This window comes from Pleurodeles waltl, chromosome 5 (assembly GCF_031143425.1).
Source record: "Pleurodeles waltl isolate 20211129_DDA chromosome 5, aPleWal1.hap1.20221129, whole genome shotgun sequence".
NCBI classification, from domain to species: domain Eukaryota; kingdom Metazoa; phylum Chordata; class Amphibia; order Caudata; family Salamandridae; genus Pleurodeles; species Pleurodeles waltl.
This window is the reverse complement of record NC_090444.1, coordinates 1051466263-1051493862: the sequence shown is the minus strand read 5'-3', so window position 1 is coordinate 1051493862 and position 27600 is coordinate 1051466263. Positions and strand designations below refer to the sequence as shown.

Here is a 27600-nt window from a genome sequence, read left to right as displayed (position 1 = left end):
CGCCTACTCAGAGGAGGCGTTAAAAGGGGGAATACCATTATTTATAATGGGCCCCTATGTACTCTGCAGGATTAGTCCCAAAATGATGGCGCTACTCTTGCAGAGTACATCAATAGCGTAAAAAATATAACGCTAATGCCCCTACCCTGTGCCATGGTGCGCCGTATTATTATATATATAGCTCACACATGGTGGCGGTACAGGGGCGATAAGGGGTGCAAGGAACGTGGCGCTGCACCGGCAGAGCCACTTTCCTTAAATCTGCCCCTTTGTGTTTGTCTCGGAGCAACAGGTGGTTTATAATTTTGACACAAGTGAGGTCAATTTCAATAGAGTCCAGCAATTACAGGAAGATGGGCATAGCTTTGTCAGGGGTGAGCTTAAGAAAGCACACCCTGGGGCGGCTGAATCATTTTTGGGGTGTGACAGCTCCTTTGGGCTTCGCAGCTCAGGAGGACGAGCCATGCCAAAGGACGTCATGAAAAATAAGACAACAGCGGAGACGCCGGTAAAGGTCTGGGCACCTTTAAAATGCCGGTCATAAGAGAGGGTTGCATCCAGAGCGATCAACCCGATTACAAGGGAGTGGCCTGGTGAATCATTTGATTTATGGTACAATCACGGCTTCAAGATCCCAGCTATCAGCCAAGGTGCTGTCTCGTTGGCTTTGGGGCTCATTTTGCATGATGAATTGATGGATTACGATGACGACCAGGAGACTAAGGAGGGGGTGAATTGTGAGCATGGGGATGAGACTGCGGGGAAGGAGATGCAGCAAAGAAATTAGGTGAGCTGTTCTAACAGAGGAAAGAGTTTTGGTGTATTTCAGGATTTGCCCCCTTTGATGGTGCAGCGTAATCGGAAAGTCAAGACGAATAATCAGGTACCTGCAAGTGGTTTCATTCAAAAAAGGTGAGACACAGGCTGCTGTGGCTATGGGGTGTGAAGAGTTAAGCATGAAGGTAGTGTGTTTGGTGTCTGTAACAGTGGGTAATACCCTTTTGCGTTAGCATAAGGAAGTTTGGGTAGATTGAGTGGGAAAGATGATGCAAATAATGAAGCAGTTAAAGATGCAGACAATGTCCATTTGGGGGGGCTGTGAACAAAAAAGTCGGAGTCAATGATGGTAAGTCAGAGGCAAGTGGTGAGGAGGCTTCTAAGGCAGAGCCAGGTAAGGAAAAAGGAAACTCGTGTGAGGGTAGTGTAAAAAGTAAAAAGTTGCCATATATGGGGTTGTTCTTGCCTTTGGGGGCGCATCTCACCCAAGCCATGAAGGAGAACATTTGTAAAGGTGAGTTTGTTGATGTTTTTAAATTATTACATAGAGAAGTGTGGGCTAAGGAAGGGTCAAAGGAGGAGGAATGGGAATTAGCTAGGAGGCCGAAAGTTCCCACTACCCTTGAGAATTGGATGTCAGTATTCTTAATCATTGCTAGCGTTTATTGTGAGAGGCATCCGGAGCATTGTATTTCTCTATTAAAATACATGGACGTTTTTAGGTGGGCTCAAATAGACTATGGTGGTTTTGGATGTTTTAGATATAATGAAGAACTTAGAGCCCATATGGCATTATTTCCAGCTAAAGAATGGTGAGATATTTATAATGAGCTTTGGATGCAATGGTTGTGTACTTCCAAGAATGCCTCAGCGTTACACACAGCTAGTGGTCTTCTGGTTCCTTACAAGCCCTGTCAGGGGCATCCCAACCAATCTAGGGTGGGTAGTTTCACGAGAGCTCAGTTCCCACAGAATGGATCTTGTTGGTCCTTCAACAGAGGGTCATGCACACAACTCCAGTGCAAGTTCATGCACAATTGCTCCAATTGCAGGGGCAAACATCCATTGGTGCAATGTTTTGGAGGGATGCAATGGGGATGGAAGGCTAATGCAGGTAGAGGTGGTGATAGGGGAAGGGGTCGGATGCAGCAGATGGTGGGAAAAGGGCCCTTCTCCTAATAAATTTGATATTTTGTTTTATTGGTTGCAGTTTTATCCGAGGCGTGAGGAGGCCAAGTTACTGTACTAGAGTTTTCTTGAGGGTTTCAAGCTATGTTATCAAGGTCATAGAAGACAGAGAAAAAATTTGAAATCTGCAGTTGAGAATCCGGAAGTGGTGAGAAAGAAATTGAGGACGGAATTGGAGGCTGGCAGAATGGTGGGTCTATGGGATACCTGGCCGATTCATAACTTAACAATTTCACCACTGGGTGTTGTGCCTAAAACACAACAAGGTGAGTTTAGATTGATTCATCATCTATCGTGGGCTGCAGGGGAGTCAGTTAATGATTTAATTGCACATGAAGACTCCATAGTGCATTGCACATCAGTGGAAGAGGCAATTAAGTTGGTAAGGGCTTGTGGAAGGAAGGCACAAATGGCAAAGTTAGACATTCAATCTGTCTTTTGACTATTGCCGGTACATCCTGAGGATTTTTCATTGTTGGGTCTTTAATCTGAGGATTCTATATTTGTTGATATAATGTTGCCAATGGGCTGTTCTGTTTCTTGTTCCCTGTTTGAAACTTGTAGTTGTTTTTTGCAGTGGTTTTTCCAACAGAAGACTGGGCTCGGGCATGTCACGAACTACCTCGGTGACTCTTTTCTGATGGGCTTGCAGTGATCCAATGAATGTAAAAAAGGGTTAATTGAATTTCAGAAGTGTATGGAGGAGATGGAAGTACCTTTGGCTCCGGATAAGACTGAAGGCCCTGCTATATTGAACTCAGAGAAATCTGAGGTACGGTTTCCGGTGGATAAGTGCAAAAGTTGATTTCTCTGTTGGAGGAGGCTGTTTCCACGGATAAGCTGGAGTTACAGCAGGTGCAAGCCTTATTGGGTTCTTGGAAGTTTGCGTGCCGTGTGGTGAGAGTTGGTAGAGCTCTTTGTAGGTGCCTTGGTTTTTCAGTCAAAGGTGCTGTTTTACCTCATCCCAGAATTCGGCTTAAAGAGGTCATCAATGCTGACTTCAGAATGTTGGTTTCTTTCCAGCAAAGTAATAATGGTGTTAACATGTTGACGGTTGAGGATGAATGGTAATGGCAAGTTCAAATTTTTTCAGATGATTCAGGAGCCCATGGTTTGGTTTTCTGAGATGGTGATTGGACTGCTGAGTCATGGCCGGATTCTTGGAGAGAGGCACACCATAGCATTTCGTTTCTGGATTTTTTTTCCATTTGATGGTTGCTTTAGTGTTGTGTGGTAACCTTTTAGCAAACAGGCGAGTGGTTTTTAATGTGGATAGCCAAACAGTTGTTAATTTAGTCAATTCACAGAAGGCTCGAGATGAAAAAGTTTTGAAGTTGTTGCCTTTATTTTTGCTTCATTGTCTGAAATTCAATATTTTGTTTAAGGGTCAGTATGTTCCAGGTGTGAATAATGATATCACTGATGGGCTATCTCGTTCACAGTGGCAGAGATTCGGTGTACTGGTGCCGGGAGCAGATTTGCTTAAAACGGCTTTGACGGTGGACCTTTGGGAGCTGGGAATCTAAGGATGTTACAATTGATTCGTCAGTCCATTGCTCCATCTACTTTGAGGTCATATGGCAAGGCCTAGGCAGAATTTATTGAGTCTGGTGCACTGAGGAGGTATGAGGGACCTTACAAGTCACGGTATAGGAGGGAGGATGGAGTCCGCTTCATCATGACACATATTGACCTAGGATTGGCGGTTATGGCTATAACAGGGAAGATGGCAGGTATTACATTTTTTGGTCAGTACTTTTGGGATTATGATACCATGGAAGGAGAAATGTGTAGGAGAATTGTTGCTGGCTGGGCGATGGAGGATGGATCCAGGTTGGATCAATGGCATCCTATTTCCATGCAAAAGCTGAGGGATATTTTGGGGGTTTTGAATTCTGCTTTTCCTGTTGGGAGGGCTGATAGTATAGATGATTCTTCTCCTGAAAAACAACTATATCATGATTGCAGGCACACCTGCACTATGTAGACCAGGGTGGCTGAGTGGTTAAGGCGTTTGACTTAAGATCCAATGGACATGTGTCTGCGTGGGTTCGAGCCCCACTCCTGGTATATCATTTTTTCTCTCCCGTGACACTGTTCATTTCAATTTCACGCACTTTTCAGTTGCTCCTGATTATTATTAAAATAAGAGCTACATATCTTCATATGGATTAACGTGTATTTTTCTACCCCCAAAAAAGTAAACGCCTTGTATTGTACATTTCTCTTTGAAACTTAGTAACCTTTTGCTGCAGGTTGTATTACAGTATGCTTTTTCGTTTATTATAGGTGACTTATTTGTTTATGATACCTGACTTAATGCTTTCCATTTGGTGCATAAGGAATTACAAAATCTCTCTACCAGGAGTGGGGCTTGAACCCACGTGGACACATGTCCATTGGAGCTTAAGTCCAACGCCTTAACCACTCGGCCATCCTGGTACCTGTGCAGGAAAGGGCAACAACATGGCACTTATTATAGATATCAAGAGTGCTCACTGTGTGACATTGAGCTTTCTATATATATATATATTTTCATATCTATATATTTTATCAGGTTACGCAAAACACATTTCAGGAATACAAGGTAATGTCATGCCTCTCCTCTATAAAACGTGCATGTACTTAATAAAAAAAAAAATACAACCATACCTATCAAACATGTTTAAGATTATCAGCGTGTAGGACGAAAAAAGGTGCGCTTTTTTCACACCGTTTTTGTCACATGTCCTATTAAATATGTCTGCAAATTGACGTTAATCTTAAGAAATATCACACTAACCCCTTTTCAAGACTCAAAACTACACTTCACACAATCTAAAACACTTTGGGACAGATTTACAAGGCCCTTGCGGCCCTTAGCGCTACATTTGCAGAATTTATTTTGCCGCAAATGTGAAGATCATAGGCCACTACCATAGCAAAATATTTACAAGGTGGCGCAAGCTAGGTTTGCGCCAACTTGTTAACACTTTGCGCCACATCATGCATAATATATGCATGATGTGTGCAAAGGCGGCTTTCCCTTGTTAGAGAGTGGGCACGCTCGTTCCTCACCTGACAGGTTGCTTTTTGAGGAGGGTGTCTCTGGGGCTGGTGTTGTAGCCAAGAGCGAACTCTTGACTCCGCGTGGGTCGCTTCGTTTGCCGCACTGCACGGGAATGGCTGGGAGGCATAGAGTTGGCAGTAGAGGAAGCGGTGTGGTGGGGAAGGGTCAGGCATAATTTATACAAGGTGGGCGTTCGCCCATTAGGGAGCCCGAAAAAATGGCGCAAGGCAATCTAAGAGATTTCCTTGCGCCATTTGTTTTACACTTTCAACGCCTACTCAGAGGAGGCGTTAAAAGGGGGAATACCATTATTTATAATGGGCCCCTATGTACTCTGCAGGATTAGTCCCAAAATGATGGCGCTACTCTTGCAGAGTACATCAATAGCGTAAAAAATATAACGCTAATGCCCCTACCCTGTGCCATGGTGCGCCGTATTATTATATATATAGCTCACACATGGTGGCGGTACAGGGGCGATAAGGGGTGCAAGGAACGTGGCGCTGCACCGGCAGAGCCACTTTCCTTAAATCTGCCCCTTTGTGTTTGTCTCGGAGCAACAGGTGGTTTATAATTTTGACACAAGTGAGGTCAATTTCAATAGAGTCCAGCAATTACAGGAAGATGGGCATAGCTTTGTCAGGGGTGAGCTTAAGAAAGCACACCCTGGGGCGGCTGAATCATTTTTGGGGTGTGACAGCTCCTTTGGGCTTCGCAGCTCAGGAGGACGAGCCATGCCAAAGGACGTCATGAAAAATAAGACAACAGCGGAGACGCCGGTAAAGGTCTGGGCACCTTTAAAATGCCGGTCATAAGAGAGGGTTGCATCCAGAGCGATCAACCCGATTACAAGGGAGTGGCCTGGTGAATCATTTGATTTATGGTACAATCACGGCTTCAAGATCCCAGCTATCAGCCAAGGTGCTGTCTCGTTGGCTTTGGGGCTCATTTTGCATGATGAATTGATGGATTACGATGACGACCAGGAGACTAAGGAGGGGGTGAATTGTGAGCATGGGGATGAGACTGCGGGGAAGGAGATGCAGCAAAGAAATTAGGTGAGCTGTTCTAACAGAGGAAAGAGTTTTGGTGTATTTCAGGATTTGCCCCCTTTGATGGTGCAGCGTAATCGGAAAGTCAAGACGAATAATCAGGTACCTGCAAGTGGTTTCATTCAAAAAAGGTGAGACACAGGCTGCTGTGGCTATGGGGTGTGAAGAGTTAAGCATGAAGGTAGTGTGTTTGGTGTCTGTAACAGTGGGTAATACCCTTTTGCGTTAGCATAAGGAAGTTTGGGTAGATTGAGTGGGAAAGATGATGCAAATAATGAAGCAGTTAAAGATGCAGACAATGTCCATTTGGGGGGGCTGTGAACAAAAAAGTCGGAGTCAATGATGGTAAGTCAGAGGCAAGTGGTGAGGAGGCTTCTAAGGCAGAGCCAGGTAAGGAAAAAGGAAACTCGTGTGAGGGTAGTGTAAAAAGTAAAAAGTTGCCATATATGGGGTTGTTCTTGCCTTTGGGGGCGCATCTCACCCAAGCCATGAAGGAGAACATTTGTAAAGGTGAGTTTGTTGATGTTTTTAAATTATTACATAGAGAAGTGTGGGCTAAGGAAGGGTCAAAGGAGGAGGAATGGGAATTAGCTAGGAGGCCAAAAGTTCCCACTACCCTTGAGAATTGGATGTCAGTATTCTTAATCATTGCTAGCGTTTATTGTGAGAGGCATCCGGAGCATTGTATTTCTCTATTAAAATACATGGACGTTTTTAGGTGGGCTCAAATAGACTATGGTGGTTTTGGATGTTTTAGATATAATGAAGAACTTAGAGCCCAGATGGCATTATTTCCAGATAAAGAATGGTGAGATATTTATAATGAGCTTTGGATGCAATGGTTGTGTACTTCCAAGAATGCCTCAGCGTTACACACAGCTAGTGGTCTTCTGGTTCCTTACAAGCCCTGTCAGGGGCATCCCAACCAATCTAGGGTGGGTAGTTTCACGAGAGCTCAGTTCCCACAGAATGGATCTTGTTGGTCCTTCAACAGAGGGTCATGCACACAACTCCAGTGCAAGTTCATGCACAATTGCTCCAATTGCAGGGGCAAACATCCATTGGTGCAATGTTTTGGAGGGATGCAATGGGGATGGAAGGCTAATGCAGGTAGAGGTGGTGATAGGGGAAGGGGTCGGATGCAGCAGATGGTGGGAAAAGGGCCCTTCTCCTAATAAATTTGATATTTTGTTTTATTGGTTGCAGTTTTATCCGAGGCGTGAGGAGGCCAAGTTACTGTACTAGAGTTTTCTTGAGGGTTTCAAGCTATGTTATCAAGGTCATAGAAGACAGAGAAAAAATTTGAAATCTGCAGTTGAGAATCCGGAAGTGGTGAGAAAGAAATTGAGGACGGAATTGGAGGCTGGCAGAATGGTGGGTCTATGGGATACCTGGCCGATTCATAACTTAACAATTTCACCACTGGGTGTTGTGCCTAAAACACAACAAGGTGAGTTTAGATTGATTCATCATCTATCGTGGGCTGCAGGGGAGTCAGTTAATGATTTAATTGCACATGAAGACTCCATAGTGCATTGCACATCAGTGGAAGAGGCAATTAAGTTGGTAAGGGCTTGTGGAAGGAAGGCACAAATGGCAAAGTTAGACATTCAATCTGTCTTTTGACTATTGCCGGTACATCCTGAGGATTTTTCATTGTTGGGTCTTTAATCTGAGGATTCTATATTTGTGGATATAATGTTGCCAATGGGCTGTTCTGTTTCTTGTTCCCTGTTTGAAACTTGTAGTTGTTTTTTGCAGTGGTTTTTCCAACAGAAGACTGGGCTCGGGCATGTCACGAACTACCTCGGTGACTCTTTTCTGATGGGCTTGCAGTGATCCAATGAATGTAAAAAAGGGTTAATTGAATTTCAGAAGTGTATGGAGGAGATGGAAGTACCTTTGGCTCCGGATAAGACTGAAGGCCCTGCTATATTGAACTCAGAGAAATCTGAGGTACGGTTTCCGGTGGATAAGTGCAAAAGTTGATTTCTCTGTTGGAGGAGGCTGTTTCCACGGATAAGCTGGAGTTACAGCAGGTGCAAGCCTTATTGGGTTCTTGGAAGTTTGCGTGCTGTGTGGTGAGAGTTGGTAGAGCTCTTTGTAGGTGCCTTGGTTTTTCAGTCAAAGGTGCTGTTTTACCTCATCCCAGAATTCGGCTTAAAGAGGTCATCAATGCTGACTTCAGAATGTTGGTTTCTTTCCAGCAAAGTAATAATGGTGTTAACATGTTGACGGTTGAGGATGAATGGTAATGGCAAGTTCAAATTTTTTCAGATGATTCAGGAGCCCATGGTTTGGTTTTCTGAGATGGTGATTGGACTGCTGAGTCATGGCCGGATTCTTGGAGAGAGGCACACCATAGCATTTCGTTTCTGGAGTTTTTTTCCATTTGATGGTTGCTTTAGTCTTGTGTGGTAACCTTTTAGCAAACAGGCGAGTGGTTTTTAATGTGGATAGCCAAACAGTTGTTAATTTAGTCAATTCACAGAAGGCTCGAGATGAAAAAGTTTTGAAGTTGTTGCGTTTATTTTTGCTTCATTGTCTGAAATTCAATATTTTGTTTAAGGGTCAGTATGTTCCAGGTGTGAATAATGATATCACTGATGGGCTATCTCGTTCACAGTGGCAGAGATTCGGTGTACTGGTGCCGGGAGCAGATTTGCTTAAAACGGCTTTGACGGTGGACCTTTGGGAGCTGGGAATCTAAGGATGTTACAATTGATTCGTCAGTCCATTGCTCCATCTACTTTGAGGTCATATGGCAAGGCCTAGGCAGAATTTATTGAGTCTGGTGCATTGAGGAGGTATGAGGGACCTTACATGTCACGGTATAGGAGGGAGGATGGAGTCCGCTTCATTATGACACATATTGACCTAGGATTGGCGGTTATGGCTATAACAGGGAAGATGGCAGGTATTACATTTTTTGGTCAGTACTTTTGGGATTATGATACCATGGAAGGAGAAATGTGTAGGAGAATTGTTGCTGGCTGGGCGATGGAGGATGGATCCAGGTTGGATCAATGGCATCCTATTTCCATGCAAAAGCTGAGGGATATTTTGGGGGTTTTGAATTCTGCTTTTCCTGTTGGGAGGGCTGATAGTATAGATGATTCTTCTCCTGAAAAACAACTATATCATGATTGCAGGCACACCTGCACTATGTAGACCAGGGTGGCTGAGTGGTTAAGGCGTTTGACTTAAGATCCAATGGACATGTGTCTGCGTGGGTTCGAGCCCCACTCCTGGTATATCATTTTTTCTCTCCCGTGACACTGTTCATTTCAATTTCACGCACTTTTCAGTTGCTCCTGATTATTATTAAAATAAGAGCTACATATCTTCATATCGATTAACGTGTATTTTTCTACCCCCAAAAAAGTAAACGCCTTGTATTGTACATTTCTCTTTGAAACTTAGTAACCTTTTGCTGCAGGTTGTATTACAGTATGCTTTTTCGTTTATTATAGGTGACTTATTTGTTTATGATACCTGACTTAATGCTTTCCATTTGGTGCATAAGGAATTACAAAATCTCTCTACCAGGAGTGGGGCTTGAACCCACGTGGACACATGTCCATTGTAGCTTAAGTCCAACGCCTTAACCACTCGGCCATCCTGGTACCTGTGCAGGAAAGGGCAACAACATGGCACTTATTATAGATATCAAGAGTGCTCACTGTGTGACATTGAGCTTTCTATATATATATATTTTCATATCTATATATTTTATCAGGTTACGCAAAACACATTTCAGGAATACAAGGTAATGTCATGCCTCTCCTCTATAAAACGTGCATGTACTTAATAAAAAAAAAAATACAACCATACCTATCAAACATGGTTAAGATTATCAGCGTGTAGGACGAAAAAAGGTGCGCTTTTTTCACACCGTTTTTGTCACATGTCCTATTAAATATGTCTGCAAATTGACGTTAATCTTAAGAAATATCACACTAACCCCTTTTCAAGACTCAAAACTACACTTCACACAATCTAAAACACTTTGGGACAGATTTACAAGGCCCTTGCGGCCCTTAGCGCTACATTTGCAGAATTTATTTTGCCGCAAATGTGAAGATCATAGGCCACTACCATAGCAAAATATTTACAAGGTGGCGCAAGCTAGGTTTGCGCCAACTTGTTAACACTTTGCGCCACATCATGCATAATATATGCATGATGTGTGCAAAGGCGGCTTTCCCTTGTTAGAGATTGGGCACGCTCGTTCCTCACCTGACAGGTTGCTTTTTGAGGAGGGTGTCTCTGGGGCTGGTGTTGTAGCCAAGAGCGAACTCTTGACTCCGCGTGGGTCGCTTCGTTTGCCGCACTGCACGGGAATGGCTGGGAGGCATAGAGTTGGCAGTAGAGGAAGCGGTGTGGTGGGGAAGGGTCAGGCATAATTTATACAAGGTGGGCATTCGCCCATTAGGGAGCCCGAAAAAATGGCGCAAGGCAATCTAAGAGATTTCCTTGCGCCATTTGTTTTACACTTTCAACGCCTACTCAGAGGAGGCGTTAAAAGGGGGAATACCATTATTTATAATGGGCCCCTATGTACTCTGCAGGATTAGTCCCAAAATGATGGCGCTACTCTTGCAGAGTACATCAATAGCGTAAAAAATATAACGCTAATGCCCCTACCCTGTGCCATGGTGCGCCGTATTATTATATATATAGCTCACACATGGTGGCGGTACAGGGGCGATAAGGGGTGCAAGGAACGTGGCGCTGCACCGGCAGAGCCACTTTCCTTAAATCTGCCCCTTTGTGTTTGTCTCGGAGCAACAGGTGGTTTATAATTTTGACACAAGTGAGGTCAATTTCAATAGAGTCCAGCAATTACAGGAAGATGGGCATAGCTTTGTCAGGGGTGAGCTTAAGAAAGCACACCCTGGGGCGGCTGAATCATTTTTGGGGTGTGACAGCTCCTTTGGGCTTCGCAGCTCAGGAGGACGAGCCATGCCAAAGGACGTCATGAAAAATAAGACAACAGCGGAGACGCCGGTAAAGGTCTGGGCACCTTTAAAATGCCGGTCATAAGAGAGGGTTGCATCCAGAGCGATCAACCCGACTACAAGGGAGTGGCCTGGTGAATCATTTGATTTATGGTACAATCACGGCTTCAAGATCCCAGCTATCAGCCAAGGTGCTGTCTCGTTGGCTTTGGGGCTCATTTTGCATGATGAATTGATGGATTACGATGACGACCAGGAGACTAAGGAGGGGGTGAATTGTGAGCGTGGGGATGAGACTGCGGGGAAGGAGATGCAGCAAAGAAATTAGGTGAGCTGTTCTAACAGAGGAAAGAGTTTTGGTGTATTTCAGGATTTGCCCCCTTTGATGGTGCAGCGTAATCGGAAAGTCAAGACGAATAATCAGGTACCTGCAAGTGGTTTCATTCAAAAAAGGTGAGACACAGGCTGCTGTGGCTATGGGGTGTGAAGAGTTAAGCATGAAGGTAGTGTGTTTGGTGTCTGTAACAGTGGGTAATACCCTTTTGCGTTAGCATAAGGAAGTTTGGGTAGATTGAGTGGGAAAGATGATGCAAATAATGAAGCAGTTAAAGATGCAGACAATGTCCATTTGGGGGGGCTGTGAACAAAAAAGTCGGAGTCAATGATGGTAAGTCAGAGGCAAGTGGTGAGGAGGCTTCTAAGGCAGAGCCAGGTAAGGAAAAAGGAAACTCGTGTGAGGGTAGTGTAAAAAGTAAAAAGTTGCCATATATGGGGTTGTTCTTGCCTTTGGGGGCGCATCTCACCCAAGCCATGAAGGAGAACATTTGTAAAGGTGAGTTTGTTGATGTTTTTTAATTATTACATAGAGAAGTGTGGGCTAAGGAAGGGTCAAAGGAGGAGGAATGGGAATTAGCTAGGAGGCCGAAAGTTCCCACTACCCTTGAGAATTGGATGTCAGTATTCTTAATCATTGCTAGCGTTTATTGTGAGAGGCATCCGGAGCGTTGTATTTCTCTATTAAAATACATGGACGTTTTTAGGTGGGCTCAAATAGACTATGGTGGTTTTGGATGTTTTAGATATAATGAAGAACTTAGAGCCCATATGGCATTATTTCCAGCTAAAGAATGGTGAGATATTTATAATGAGCTTTGGATGCAATGGTTGTGTACTTCCAAGAATGCCTCAGCGTTACACACAGCTAGTGGTCTTCTGGTTCCTTACAAGCCCTGTCAGGGGCATCCCAACCAATCTAGGGTGGGTAGTTTCACGAGAGCTCAGTTCCCACAGAATGGATCTTGTTGGTCCTTCAACAGAGGGTCATGCACACGACTCCAGTGCAAGTTCATGCACAATTGCTCCAATTGCAGGGGCAAACATCCATTGGTGCAATGTTTTGGAGGGATGCAATGGGGATGGAAGGCTAATGCAGGTAGAGGTGGTGATAGGGTAAGGGGTCGGATGCAGCAGATGGTGGGAAAAGGGCCCTTCTCCTAATAAATTTGATATTTTGTTTTATTGGTTGCAGTTTTATCCGAGGCGTGAGGAGGCCAAGTTACTGTACTAGAGTTTTCTTGAGGGTTTCAAGCTATGTTATCAAGGTAATAGAAGACAGAGAAAAAATTTGAAATCTGCAGTTGAGAATCCGGAAGTGGTGAGAAAGAATTTGAGGACGGAATTGGAGGCTGGCAGAATGGTGGGTCTATGGGATACCTGGCCGATTCATAACTTAACAATTTCACCACTGGGTGTTGTGCCTAAAACACAACAAGGTGAGTTTAGATTGATTCATCATCTATCGTGGGCTGCAGGGGAGTCAGTTAATGATTTAATTGCACATGAAGACTCCATAGTGCATTGCACATCAGTGGAAGAGGCAATTAAGTTGGTAAGGGCTTGTGGAAGGAAGGCACAAATGGCAAAGTTAGACATTCAATCTGTCTTTTGACTATTGCCGGTACATCCTGAGGATTTTTCATTGTTGGGTCTTTAATCTGAGGATTCTATATTTGTGGATATAATGTTGCCAATGGGCTGTTCTGTTTCTTGTTCCCTGTTTGAAACTTGTAGTTGTTTTTTGCAGTGGTTTTTCCAACAGAAGACTGGGCTCGGGCATGTCACGAACTACCTAGGTGACTCTTTTCTGATGGGCTTGCAGTGATCCAATGAATGTAAAAAAGGGTTAATTGAATTTCAGAAGTGTATGGAGGAGATGGAAGTACCTTTGGCTCCGGATAAGACTGAAGGCCCTGCTATATTGAACTCAGAGAAATCTGAGGTACGGTTTCCGGTGAATAAGTGCAAAAGTTGATTTCTCTGGTGGAGGAGGCTGTTTCCACGGATAAGCTGGAGTTACAGCAGGTGCAAGCCTTATTGGGTTCTTTGAAGTTTGCGTGCCGTGTGGTGAGAGTTGGTAGAGCTCTTTGTAGGTGCCTTGGTTTTTCAGTCAAAGGTGCTGTTTTACCTCATCCCAGAATTCGGCTTAAAGAGGTCATCAATGCTGACTTCAGAATGTTGGTTTCTTTCCAGCAAAGTAATAATGGTGTTAACATGTTGACGGTTGAGGATGAATGGTTATGGCAAGTTCAAATTTTTTCTGATGATTCGGGAGCCCATAGTTTGGTTTTCTGAGATGGTGATTGGACTGCTGAGTCATGGCCGGATTCTTGGAGAGAGGCACACCATAGCATTTCGTTTCTGGAGTTTTTTTCCATTTGATGGTTGCTTTAGTGTTGTGTGGTAACCTTTTAGCAAACAGGAGAGTGGTTTTTAATGTGGATAGCCAAACAGTTGTTAATTTAGTCAATTCACAGAAGGCTCGAGATGAAAAAGTTTTGAAGTTGTTGCGTTTATTTTTGCTTCATTGTCTGAAATTCAATATTTTGTTTAAGGGTCAGTATGTTCCAGGTGTGAATAATGATATCACTGATGGGCTATCTCGTTCACAGTGGCAGAGATTCGGTGTACTGGTGCCGGGAGCAGATTTGCTTAAAACGGCTTTGACGGTGGACCTTTGGTAGCTGGGAATCTAAGGATGTTACAATTGATTCGTCAGTCCATTGCTCCATCTACTTTGAGGTCATATGGCAAGGCCTAGGCAGAATTTATTGAGTCTGGTGCACTGAGGAGGTATGAGGGACCTTACAAGTCACGGTATAGGAGGGAGGATGGAGTCCGCTTCATTATGACACATATTGACCTAGGATTGGCGGTGGTGGCTATAACAGGGAAGATGGCAGGTATTACATTTTTTGGTCAGTACTTTTGGGATTATGATACCATGGAAGGAGAAATGTGTAGGAGAATTGTTGCTGGCTGGGCGATGGAGGATGGATCCAGGTTGGATCAATGGCATCCTATTTCCATGCAAAAGCTGAGGGATATTTTGGGGGTTTTGAATTCTGCTTTTCCTGTTGGGAGGGCTGATAGTATAGATGATTCTTCTCCTGAAAAACAACTATATCATGATTGCAGGCACACCTGCAGTATGTAGACCAGGGTGGCCGAGTGGTTAAGGTGTTGGACTTAAGATCCAATGGACATGTGTCTGCGTGGGTTCGAGCCCCACTCCTGGTATATCATTTTTTCTCTCCCGTGACACTGTTCATTTCAATTTCACGCACTTTTCAGTTGCTCCTGATTAATATTAAAATAAGAGCTACATATAAAATCTTCATATCGATTAACGTGTATTTTTCTACCCCCAAAAAAGAAAACGCCTTGTATTGTACATTTCTCTTTGAAACTTAGTAACCTTTTGTTGCAGGTTGTATTACAGTATGCTTTTTCGTTTATTATAGGTGACTTATTTGTTTATGATACCTGACTTAATGCTTTCCATTTGGTGCATAATGAATTACAAAATCTCTCTACCAGGAGTGGGGCTTGAACCCACGTGGACACATGTCCATTGGATCTTAAGTCCAACGCCTTAACCACTCGGCCATCCTGGTACCTGTGCAGGAAAGGGCAACAACATGGCACTTATTATAGATATCAAGAGTGCTCACTGTGTGACATTGAGCTTTCTATATATATATATATTTTCATATCTATATATTTTATCAGGTTACGCAAAACACATTTCAGGAATACAAGGTAATGTCATGCCTCTCCTCTATAAAATGTGCATGTACTTAATAAAAAAAAAAATACAACCATACCTATCAAACATGTTTAAGATTATCAGCGTGTAGGACGAAAAAAGGTGTGCTTTTTTCACACCGTTTTTGTCACATGTCCTATTAAATATGTCTGCAAATTGACGTTAATCTTAAGAAATATCACACTAACCCCTTTTCAAGACTCAAAACTACACTTCACACAATCTAAAACACTTTGGGACAGATTTACAAGGCCCTTGCGGCCCTTAGCGCTACATTTGCAGAATTTATTTTGCCGCAAATGTGAAGATCATAGGCCACTACCATAGCAAAATATTTACAAGGTGGCGCAAGCTAGGTTTGCGCCAACTTGGTAACACATTTTGCGCCACATCATGCATAATATATGCATGATGTGTGCAAAGGGGGCGTTCCCTTGTTAGAGAGTGGGCACGCTCGTTCCTCACCTGACAGGTTGCTTTTTGAGGAGGGTGTCTCTGGGGCTGGTGTTGTAGCCAAGAGCGAACTCTTGACTCCGCGTGGGTCGCTTCGTTTGCCGCACTGCACGGGAATGGCTGGGAGGCATAGAGTTGGCAGTAGAGGAAGCGGTGTGGTGGGGAAGGGTCAGGCATAATTTATACAAGGTGTGCGTTCGCCCATTAGGGAGCCCGAAAAAATGGCGCAAGGCAATCTAAGAGATTTCCTTGCGCCATTTGTTTTACACTTTCAACGCCTACTCAGAGGAGGCGTTAAAAGGGGGAATACCATTATTTATAATGGGCCCCTATGTACTCTGCAGGATTAGTCCCAAAATGATGGCGCTACTCTTGCAGAGTACATCAATAGCGTAAAAAATATAACGCTAATGCCCCTACCCTGTGCCATGGTGCGCCGTATTATTATATATATAGCTCACACATGGTGGCGGTACAAGGGCGTTAAGGGGTGCAAGGAACGTGGCGCTGCACCGGCAGAGCCACTTTCCTTAAATCTGCCCCTTTGTGTTTGTCTCGGAGCAACAGGTGGTTTATAATTTTGACACAAGTGAGGTCAATTTCAATAGAGTCCAGCAATTACAGGAAGATGGGCATAGCTTTGTCAGGGGTGAGCTTAAGAAAGCACACCCTGGGGTGGCTGAAGCATTTTTGGGGTGTGACAGCTCCTTTGGGCTTCGCAGCTCAGGAGGACAAGCCATGCCAAAGGACGTCATGAAAAATAAGACAACAGCGGAGACGCCGGTAAAGGTCTGGGCACCTTTAAAATGCCGGTCATAAGAGAGGGTTGCATCCAGAGCGATCACCCCGATTACAAGGGAGTGGCCTGGAGAATCATTTGATTTATGGTACAATCACGGCTTCAAGATCCCAGCTATCAGCCAAGGTGCTGTCTCGTTGGCTTCGGGGCTCATTTTGCATGATGAATTGATGGATTACGATGAAGACCAGGAGACTAAGGAGGGGGAGAATTGTGAGGGTGGGGATGAGACTGCGGGGAAGGAGATGCAGCAAAGAAATTAGGTGAGCTGTTCTAACAGAGGAAAGAGTTTTGGTGTGTTTCAGGATTTGCCCCCTTTGATGGTGCAGCGTAATCGGAAAGTCAAGACGAATAATCAGGTACCTGCAAGTGGTTTCATTCAAAAAAGGTGAGACACAGGCTGCTGTGGCTATGGGGTGTGAAGAGTTAAGCATGAAGGTAGTGTGTTTGGTGTCTGTAACAGTGGGTAATACCCTTTTGCGTTAGCATAAGGAAGTTTGGGTAGATTGAGTGGGAAAGATGATGCAAATAATGAAGCAGTTAAAGATGCAGACAATGTCCATTTGGGGGGGCTGTGAACAAAAAAGTCGGAGTCAATGATGGTAAGTCAGAGGCAAGTGGTGAGGAGGCTTCTAAGGCAGAGCCAGGTAAGGAAAAAGGAAACTCAGGTGAGGGTAGTGTAAAAAGTAAAAAGATGCCATATATGGGGTTGTTCTTGCCTTTGTGGGCGCATCTCACCCAAGGCATGAAGAAAAACGTTTGTAAAGGTGAGTTTGTTGATGTTTTTAAATTATTACATAGAGAAGTGTGGGCTAAGGAAGGGTCAAAGGAGGAGGAATGGGAATTAGCTAGGAGGCCGAAAGTTCCCACTACCCTTGAGAATTGGATGTCAGTATTCTTAATCATTGCTAGCGTTTATTGTGAGAGGCATCCGGAGCGTTGTATTTCTCTATTACAATACATGGAAGTTTTTAGGTGGGCTCAAATAGACTATGGTGGTTTTGGATGTTTTAGATATAATGAAGAACTTAGAGCCCAGATGGCATTATTTCCAGATAAAGAATGGTGAGATATTTATAATGAGCTTTGGATGCAATGGTTGTGTACTTCCAAGAATGCCTCAGCGTTACACACAGCTAGTGGTCTTCTGGTTCCTTACAAGCCCTGTCAGGGGCATCCCAACCAATCTAGGGTGGGTAGTTTCACGAGAGCTCAGTTCCCACAGAATGGATCTTGTTGGTCCTTCAACAGAGGGTCATGCACACGACTCCAGTGCAAGTGCATGCACAATTGCTCCAATTGCAGGGGCAAACATCCATTGGTGCAATGTTTTGGAGGGATGCAATGGGGATGGAAGGCTAATGCAGGTAGAGGTGGTGATAGGGGAAGGGGTCGGATGCAGCAGATGGTGGGAAAAGGGCCCTTCTCCTAATAAATTTGATATTTTGTTTTATTGGTTGCAGTTTTATCCGAGGCGTGAGGAGGCCAAGTTACTGTACTAGAGTTTTCTTGAGGGTTTCAAGCTATGTTATCAAGGTCATAGAAGACAGAGAAAAAATGTGAAATCTGCAGTTGAGAATCCGGAAGTGGTGAGAAAGAAATTGAGGACGGAATTGGAGGCTGGCAGAATGGTGGGTCCATGGGATACCTGGCCGATTCATAACTTAACAATTTCACCACTGGGTGTTGTGCCTAAAACACAACAAGGTGAGTTTAGATTGATTCATCATCTATCGTGGGCTGCAGGGGAGTCAGTTAATGATTTAATTGCACATGAAGACTCCATAGTGCATTGCACATCAGTGGAAGAGGCAATTAAGTTGGTAAGGGCTTGTGGAAGGAAGGCACAAATGGCAAAGTTAGACATTCAATCTGTCTTTTGACTATTGTCGGTAAATCCTGAGGATTTTTCATTGTTGGGTCTTTAATCTGAGGATTCTATATTTGTGGATATAATGTTGCCAATGGGCTGTTCTGTTTCTTGTTCCCTGTTTGAAACTTGTAGTTGTTTTTTGCAGTGGTTTTTCCAACAGAAGACTGGGCTCGGGCATGTCACGAACTACCTAGGTGACTCTTTTCTGATGGGCTTGCAGTGGTCCAATGAATGTAAAAAAGGGTTAATTGAATTTCAGAAGTGTATGGAGGAGATGGAAGTACCTTTGGCTCCGGATAAGACTGAAGGCCCTGCTATATTGAACTCAGAGAAATCTGAGGTACGGTTTCCGGTGGATAAGTTCAAAAGTTGATTTCTCTGTTGGAGGAGGCTGTTTCCACGGATAAGCTGGAGTTACAGCAGGTGCAAGCCTTATTGGGTTCTTTGAAGTTTGCGTGCCGTGTGGTGAGAGTTGGTAGAGCTCTTTGTAGGTGCCTTGGTTTTTCAGTCAAAGGTGCTGTTTTACCTCATCCCAGAATTCGGCTTAAAGAAGTCATCAATGCTGACTTCAGAATGTTGGTTTCTTTCCAGCAAAGTAATAATGGTGTTAACATGTTGACGGTTGAGGATGAATGGTTATGGCAAGTTCAAATTTTTTCTGATGATTCGGGAGCCCATGGTTTGGTTTTCTGAGATGGTGATTGGACTGCTGAGTCATGGCCGGATTCTTGGAGAGAGGCACACCATAGCATTTCGTTTCTGGAGTTTTTTTCCATTTGATGGTTGCTTTAGTGTTGTGTGGTAACCTTTTAGCAAACAGGCGAGTGGTTTTTAATGTGGATAGCCAAACAGTTGTTAATTTAGTCAATTCACAGAAGGCTCGAGATGAAAAAGTTTTGAAGTTGTTGCCTTTATTTTTGCTTCATTGTCTGAAATTCAATATTTTGTTTAAGGGTCAGTATGTTCCAGGTGTGAATAATGATATCACTGATGGGCTATCTCGTTCACAGTGGCAGAGATTCGGTGTACTGGTGCCGGGAGCAGATTTGCTTAAAACGGCTTTGACGGTGGACCTTTGGGAGCTGGGAATCTAAGGATGTTACAATTGATTCGTCAGTCCATTGCTCCATCTACTTTGAGGTCATATGGCAAGGCCTAGGCAGAATTTATTGAGTCTGGTGCATTGAGGAGGTATGAGGGACCTTACATGTCACGGTATAGGAGGGAGGATGGAGTCCGCTTCATTATGACACATATTGACCTAGGATTGGCGGTGGTGGCTATAACAGGGAAGATGGCAGGTATTACATTTTTTGGTAAGTACTTTTGGGATTATGATACCATGGAAGGAGAAATGTGTAGGAGAATTGTTGCTGGCTGGGCGATGGAGGATGGATCCAGGTTGGATCAATGGCATCCTATTTCCATGCAAAAGCTGAGGGATATTTTGGGGGTTTTGAATTCTGCTTTTCCTGTTGGGAGGGCTGATTGAAAAGATAATTCTTCTCCTGAAAAACAACTATATCATGATTGCAGGCACACCTGCACTATGTAGACCAGGTTGGCAGAGTGGTTAAGGTGTTGGACTTAAGATCCAATGGACATGTGTCTGCGTGGGTTCGAGCCCCACTCCTGGTATATCATTTTTTCTCTCCCGTGACACTGTTCATTTCAATTTCACGCACTTTTCAGTTGCTCCTGATTAATATTAAAATAAGAGCTACATATAAAATCTTCATATCGATTAACGTGTATTTTTCTACCCCCAAAAAAGTAAACGCCTTGTATTGTACATTTCTCTTTGAAACTTAGTAACCTTTTGTTGCAGGTTGTATTACAGTATGCTTTTTCGTTTATTATAGGTGACTTATTTGTTTAAGATACCTGACTCAATGCTTTCCATTTGGTGCATAATGAATTACAAAATCTCTCTACCAGGAGTGGGGCTTGAACCCACGTGGACACATGTCCATTGGATCTTAAGTCCAACGCCTTAACCACTCGGCCATCCTGGTACCTGTGCAGGAAAGGGCAACAACATGGCACTTATTATAGATATCAAGAGTGCTCACTGTGTGACATTGAGCTTTCTATATATATATATATTTTCATATCTATATATTTTATCAGGTTACGCAAAACACATTTCAGGAATACAAGGTAATGTCATGCCTCTCCTCTATAAAATGTGCATGTACTTAATAAAAAAAAAAATACAACCATACCTATCAAACATGTTTAAGATTATCAGCGTGTAGGACGAAAAAAGGTGCGCTTTTTTCACACCGTTTTTGTCACATGTCCTATTAAATATGTCTGCAAATTGACGTTAATCTTAAGAAATATCACACTAACCCCTTTTCAAGACTCAAAACTACACTTCACACAATCTAAAACACTTTGGGACAGATTTACAAGGCCCTTGCGGCCCTTAGCGCTACATTTGCAGAATTTATTTTGCCGCAAATGTGAAGATCATAGGCCACTACCATAGCAAAATATTTACAAGGTGGCGCAAGCTAGGTTTGCGCCAACTTGGTAACACATTTTGCGCCACATCATGCATAATATATGCATGATGTGTGCAAAGGGGGCGTTCCCTTGTTAGAGAGTGGGCACGCTCGTTCCTCACCTGACAGGTTGCTTTTTGAGGAGGGTGTCTCTGGGGCTGGTGTTGTAGCCAAGAGCGAACTCTTGACTCCGCGTGGGTCGCTTCGTTTGCCGCACTGCACGGGAATGGCTGGGAGGCATAGAGTTGGCAGTAGAGGAAGCGGTGTGGTGGGGAAGGGTCAGACATAATTTATACAAGGTGTGCGTTCGCCCATTAGGGAGCCCGAAAAAATGGCGCAAGGCAATCTAAGAGATTTCCTTGCGCCATTTGTTTTACACTTTCAACGCCTACTCAGAGGAGGCGTTAAAAGGGGGAATACCATTATTTATAATGGGCCCCTATGTACTCTGCAGGATTAGTCCCAAAATGATGGCGCTACTCTTGCAGAGTACATCAATAGCGTAAAAAATATAACGCTAATGCCCCTACCCTGTGCCATGGTGCGCCGTATTATTATATATATAGCTCACACATGGTGGCGGTACAGGGGCGTTAAGGGGTGCAAGGAACGTGGCGCTGCACCGGCAGAGCCACTTTCCTTAAATCTGCCCCTTTGTGTTTGTCTCGGAGCAACAGGTGGTTTATAATTTTGACACAAGTGAGGTCAATTTCAATAGAGTCCAGCAATTACAGGAAGATGGGCATAGCTTTGTCAGGGGTGAGCTTAAGAAAGCACACCCTGGGGTGGCTGAAGCATTTTTGGGGTGTGACAGCTCCTTTGGGCTTCGCAGCTCAGGAGGACGAGCCATGCCAAAGGACGTCATGAAAAATAAGACAACAGCGGAGACGCCGGTAAAGGTCTGGGCACCTTTAAAATGCCGGTCATTAGAGAGGGTTGCATCCAGAGCGATCACCCCGATTACAAGGGAGTGGCCTGGTGAATCATTTGATTTATGGTACAATCACGGCTTCAAGATCCCAGCTATCAGCCAAGGTGCTGTCTCGTTGGCTTCGGGGCTCATTTTGCATGATGAATTGATGGATTACGATGAAGACCAGGAGACTAAGGAGGGGGAGAATTGTGAGGGTGGGGATGAGACTGCGGGGAAGGAGATGCAGCAAAGAAATTAGGTGAGCTGTTCTAACAGAGGAAAGAGTTTTGGTGTGTTTCAGGATTTGCCCCCTTTGATGGTGCAGCGTAATCGGAAAGTCAAGACGAATAATCAGGTACCTGCAAGTGGTTTCATTCAAAAAAGGTGAGACACAGGCTGCTGTGGCTATGGGGTGTGAAGAGTTAAGCATGAAGGTAGTGTGTTTGGTGTCTGTAACAGTGGGTAATACCCTTTTGCGTTAGCATAAGGAAGTTTGGGTAGATTGAGTGGGAAAGATGATGCAAATAATGAAGCAGTTAAAGATGCAGACAATGTCCATTTGGGGGGGCTGTGAACAAAAAAGTCGGAGTCAATGATGGTAAGTCAGAGGCAAGTGGTGAGGAGGCTTCTAAGGCAGAGCCAGGTAAGGAAAAAGGAAACTCAGGTGAGGGTAGTGTAAAAAGTAAAAAGTTGCCATATATGGGGTTGTTCTTGCCTTTGGGGGCGCATCTCACCCAAGGCATGAAGGAAAACGTTTGTAAAGGTGAGTTTGTTGATGTTTTTAAATTATTACATAGAGAAGTGTGGGCTAAGGAAGGGTCAAAGGAGGAGGAATGGGAATTAGCTAGGAGGCCGAAAGTTCCCACTACCCTTGAGAATTGGATGTCAGTATTCTTAATCATTGCTAGCGTTTATTGTGAGAGGCATCCAGAGCGTTGTATTTCTCTATTACAATACATGGAAGTTTTTAGGTGGGCTCAAATAGACTATGGTGGTTTTGGATGTTTTAGATATAATGAAGAACTTAGAGCCCAGATGGCATTATTTCCAGATAAAGAATGGTGAGATATTTATAATGAGCTTTGGATGCAATGGTTGTGTACTTCCAAGAATGCCTCAGCGTTACACACAGCTAGTGGTCTTCTGGTTCCTTACAAGCCCTGTCAGGGGCATCCCAACCAATCTAGGGTGGGTAGTTTCACGAGAGCTCAGTTCCCACAGAATGGATCTTGTTGGTCCTTCAACAGAGGGTCATGCACACGACTCCAGTGCAAGTTCATGCACAATTGCTCCAATTGCAGGGGCAAACATCCATTGGTGCAATGTTTTGGAGGGATGCAATGGGGATGGAAGGCTAATGCAGGTAGAGGTGGTGATAGGGGAAGGGGTCGGATGCAGCAGATGGTGGGAAAAGGGCCCTTCTCCTAATAAATTTGATATTTTGTTTTATTGGTTGCAGTTTTATCCGAGGCGTGAGGAGGCCAAGTTACTGTACTAGAGTTTTCTTGAGGGTTTCAAGCTATGTTATCAAGGTCATAGAAGACAGAGAAAAAATTTGAAATCTGCAGTTGAGAATCCGGAAGTGGTGAGAAAGAAATTGAGGACGGAATTGGAGGCTGGCAGAATGGTGGGTCCATGGGATACCTGGCCGATTCATAACTTAACAATTTCACCACTGGGTGTTGTGCCTAAAACACAACAAGGTGAGTTTAGATTGATTCATCATCTATCGTGGGCTGCAGGGGAGTCAGTTAATGATTTAATTGCACATGAAGACTCCATAGTGCATTGCACATCAGTGGAAGAGGCAATTAAGTTGGTAAGGGCTTGTGGAAGGAAGGCACAAATGGCAAAGTTAGACATTCAATCTGTCTTTTGACTATTGCCGGTACATCCTGAGGATTTTTCATTGTTGGGTCTTTAATCTGAGGATTCTATATTTGTGGATATAATGTTGCCAATGGGCTGTTCTGTTTCTTGTTCCCTGTTTGAAACTTGTAGTTGTTTTTTGCAGTGGTTTTTCCAACAGAAGACTGGGCTCGGGCATGTCACGAACTACCTAGGTGACTCTTTTCTGATGGGCTTGCAGTGGTCCAATGAATGTAAAAAAGGGTTAATTGAATTTCAGAAGTGTATGGAGGAGATGGAAGTACCTTTGGCTCCGGATAAGACTGAAGGCCCTGCTATATTGAACTCAGAGAAATCTGAGGTACGGTTTCCGGTGGATAAGTTCAAAAGTTGATTTCTCTGTTGGAGGAGGCTGTTTCCACGGATAAGCTGGAGTTACAGCAGGTGCAAGCCTTATTGGGTTCTTTGAAGTTTGCGTGCCGTGTGGTGAGAGTTGGTAGAGCTCTTTGTAGGTGCCTTGGTTTTTCAGTCAAAGGTGCTGTTTTACCTCATCCCAGAATTCGGCTTAAAGAAGTCATCAATGCTGACTTCAGAATGTTGGTTTCTTTCCAGCAAAGTAATAATGGTGTTAACATGTTGACGGTTGAGGATGAATGGTTATGGCAAGTTCAAATTTTTTCTGATGATTCGGGAGCCCATTATTTGGTTTTCTGAGATGGTGATTGGACTGCTGAGTCATGGCCGGTTTCTTGGAGAGAGGCACACCATAGCATTTCGTTTCTGGAGTTTTTTTCCATTTGATGGTTGCTTTAGTGTTGTGTGGTAACCTTTTAGCAAACAGGCGAGTGGTTTTTAATGTGGATAGCCAAACAGTTGTTAATTTAGTCAATTCACAGAAGGCTCGAGATGAAAAAGTTTTGAAGTTGTTGCCTTTATTTTTGCTTCATTGTCTGAAATTCAATATTTTGTTTAAGGGTCACTATGTTCCAGGTGTGAATAATGATATCACTGATGGGCTATCTCGTTCACAGTGGCAGAGATTCGGTGTACTGGTGCCGGGAGCAGATTTGCTTAAAACGGCTTTGACGGTGGACCTTTGGGAGCTGGGAATCTAAGGATGTTACAATTGATTCGTCAGTCCATTGCTCCATCTACTTTGAGGTCATATGGGAAGGCCTAGGCAGAATTTATTGAGTCTGGTGCATTGAGGAGGTATGAGGGACCTTACATGTCACGGTATAGGAGGGAGGATGGAGTCCGCTTCATTATGACACATATTGACCTAGGATTGGCGGTGGTGGCTATAACAGGGAAGATGGCAGGTATTACATTTTTTGGTAAGTACTTTTGGGATTATGATACCATGGAAGGAGAAATGTGTAGGAGAATTGTTGCTGGCTGGGCGATGGAGGATGGATCCAGGTTGGATCAATGGCATCCTATTTCCATGCAAAAGCTGAGGGATATTTTGGGGGTTTTGAATTCTGCTTTTCCTGTTGGGAGGGCTGATTGAAAAGATAATTCTTCTCCTGAAAAACAACTATATCATGATTGCAGGCACACCTGCACTATGTAGACCAGGTTGGCAGAGTGGTTAAGGTGTTGGACTTAAGATCCAATGGACATGTGTCTGCGTGGGTTCGAGCCCCACTCCTGGTATATCATTTTTTCTCTCCCGTGACACTGTTCATTTCAATTTCACGCACTTTTCAGTTGCTCCTGATTAATATTAAAATAAGAGCTACATATAAAATCTTCATATCGATTAACGTGTATTTTTCTACCCCCAAAAAAGTAAACGCCTTGTATTGTACATTTCTCTTTGAAACTTAGTAACCTTTTGTTGCAGGTTGTATTACAGTATGCTTTTTCGTTTATTATAGGTGACTTATTTGTTTAAGATACCTGACTCAATGCTTTCCATTTGGTGCATAATGAATTACAAAATCTCTCTACCAGGAGTGGGGCTTGAACCCACGTGGACACATGTCCATTGGATCTTAAGTCCAACGCCTTAACCACTCGGCCATCCTGGTACCTGTGCAGGAAAGGGCAACAACATGGCACTTATTATAGATATCAAGAGTGCTCACTGTGTGACATTGAGCTTTCTATATATATATATATTTTCATATCTATATATTTTATCAGGTTACGCAAAACACATTTCAGGAATACAAGGTAATGTCATGCCTCTCCTCTATAAAATGTGCATGTACTTAATAAAAAAAAAAATACAACCATACCTATCAAACATGTTTAAGATTATCAGCGTGTAGGACGAAAAAAGGTGCGCTTTTTTCACACCGTTTTTGTCACATGTCCTATTAAATATGTCTGCAAATTGACGTTAATCTTAAGAAATATCACACTAACCCCTTTTCAAGACTCAAAACTACACTTCACACAATCTAAAACACTTTGGGACAGATTTACAAGGCCCTTGCGGCCCTTAGCGCTACATTTGCAGAATTTATTTTGCCGCAAATGTGAAGATCATAGGCCACTACCATAGCAAAATATTTACAAGGTGGCGCAAGCTAGGTTTGCGCCAACTTGGTAACACATTTTGCGCCACATCATGCATAATATATGCATGATGTGTGCAAAGGGGGCGTTCCCTTGTTAGAGAGTGGGCACGCTCGTTCCTCACCTGACAGGTTGCTTTTTGAGGAGGGTGTCTCTGGGGCTGGTGTTGTAGCCAAGAGCGAACTCTTGACTCCGCGTGGGTCGCTTCGTTTGCCGCACTGCACGGGAATGGCTGGGAGGCATAGAGTTGGCAGTAGAGGAAGCGGTGTGGTGGGGAAGGGTCAGACATCATTTATACAAGGTGTGCGTTCGCCCATTAGGGAGCCCGAAAAAATGGCGCAAGGCAATCTAAGAGATTTCCTTGCGCCATTTGTTTTACACTTTCAACGCCTACTCAGAGGAGGCGTTAAAAGGGGGAATACCATTATTTATAATGGGCCCCTATGTACTCTGCAGGATTAGTCCCAAAATGATGGCGCTACTCTTGCAGAGTACATCAATAGCGTAAAAAATATAACGCTAATGCCCCTACCCTGTGCCATGGTGCGCCGTATTATTATATATATAGCTCACACATGGTGGCGGTACAGGGGCGTTAAGGGGTGCAAGGAACGTGGCGCTGCACCGGCAGAGCCACTTTCCTTAAATCTGCCCCTTTGTGTTTGTCTCGGAGCAACAGGTGGTTTATAATTTTGACACAAGTGAGGTCAATTTCAATAGAGTCCAGCAATTACAGGAAGATGGGCATAGCTTTGTCAGGGGTGAGCTTAAGAAAGCACACCCTGGGGTGGCTGAAGCATTTTTGGGGTGTGACAGCTCCTTTGGGCTTCGCAGCTCAGGAGGACGAGCCATGCCAAAGGACGTCATGAAAAATAAGACAACAGCGGAGACGCCGGTAAAGGTCTGGGCACCTTTAAAATGCCGGTCATTAGAGAGGGTTGCATCCAGAGCGATCACCCCGATTACAAGGGAGTGGCCTGGTGAATCATTTGATTTATGGTACAATCACGGCTTCAAGATCCCAGCTATCAGCCAAGGTGCTGTCTCGTTGGCTTCGGGGCTCATTTTGCATGATGAATTGATGGATTACGATGAAGACCAGGAGACTAAGGAGGGGGAGAATTGTGAGGGTGGGGATGAGACTGCGGGGAAGGAGATGCAGCAAAGAAATTAGGTGAGCTGTTCTAACAGAGGAAAGAGTTTTGGTGTGTTTCAGGATTTGCCCCCTTTGATGGTGCAGCGTAATCGGAAAGTCAAGACGAATAATCAGGTACCTGCAAGTGGTTTCATTCAAAAAAGGTGAGACACAGGCTGCTGTGGCTATGGGGTGTGAAGAGTTAAGCATGAAGGTAGTGTGTTTGGTGTCTGTAACAGTGGGTAATACCCTTTTGCGTTAGCATAAGGAAGTTTGGGTAGATTGAGTGGGAAAGATGATGCAAATAATGAAGCAGTTAAAGATGCAGACAATGTCCATTTGGGGGGGCTGTGAACAAAAAAGTCGGAGTCAATGATGGTAAGTCAGAGGCAAGTGGTGAGGAGGCTT

At 43.9% G+C, this 27600-nt stretch overlaps 10 non-coding genes across 10 annotated transcripts; 5 read left to right on the top strand and 5 right to left on the bottom strand.

The window, feature by feature from the left end:
* The first annotated feature begins 3952 nt into the window (after positions 1-3952).
* On the top strand, positions 3953-4035 carry TRNAL-UAA (transfer RNA leucine (anticodon UAA)). The gene has a single exon. It is a non-coding gene; the product is annotated as a tRNA-Leu (tRNA).
* Positions 4036-4324: 289 nt separating this feature from the next.
* On the bottom strand, positions 4325-4407 carry TRNAL-UAA (transfer RNA leucine (anticodon UAA)). The gene has a single exon. It is a non-coding gene; the product is annotated as a tRNA-Leu (tRNA).
* Positions 4408-9237: 4830 nt separating this feature from the next.
* On the top strand, positions 9238-9320 carry TRNAL-UAA (transfer RNA leucine (anticodon UAA)). Its single transcript has one exon. It is a non-coding gene; the product is annotated as a tRNA-Leu (tRNA).
* A 289-nt stretch (positions 9321-9609) lies between these two features.
* Positions 9610-9692, bottom strand: TRNAL-UAA (transfer RNA leucine (anticodon UAA)). The gene has a single exon. It is a non-coding gene; the product is annotated as a tRNA-Leu (tRNA).
* A 4828-nt stretch (positions 9693-14520) lies between these two features.
* TRNAL-UAA (transfer RNA leucine (anticodon UAA)) lies at positions 14521-14603 on the top strand. Its single transcript has one exon. It is a non-coding gene; the product is annotated as a tRNA-Leu (tRNA).
* A 294-nt stretch (positions 14604-14897) lies between these two features.
* On the bottom strand, positions 14898-14980 carry TRNAL-UAA (transfer RNA leucine (anticodon UAA)). The gene has a single exon. It is a non-coding gene; the product is annotated as a tRNA-Leu (tRNA).
* Positions 14981-19812: 4832 nt separating this feature from the next.
* Positions 19813-19895, top strand: TRNAL-UAA (transfer RNA leucine (anticodon UAA)). The gene has a single exon. It is a non-coding gene; the product is annotated as a tRNA-Leu (tRNA).
* Positions 19896-20189: 294 nt separating this feature from the next.
* TRNAL-UAA (transfer RNA leucine (anticodon UAA)) lies at positions 20190-20272 on the bottom strand. The gene has a single exon. It is a non-coding gene; the product is annotated as a tRNA-Leu (tRNA).
* A 4832-nt stretch (positions 20273-25104) lies between these two features.
* TRNAL-UAA (transfer RNA leucine (anticodon UAA)) lies at positions 25105-25187 on the top strand. Its single transcript has one exon. It is a non-coding gene; the product is annotated as a tRNA-Leu (tRNA).
* Positions 25188-25481: 294 nt separating this feature from the next.
* On the bottom strand, positions 25482-25564 carry TRNAL-UAA (transfer RNA leucine (anticodon UAA)). Its single transcript has one exon. It is a non-coding gene; the product is annotated as a tRNA-Leu (tRNA).
* Positions 25565-27600: the final 2036 nt, after the last annotated feature.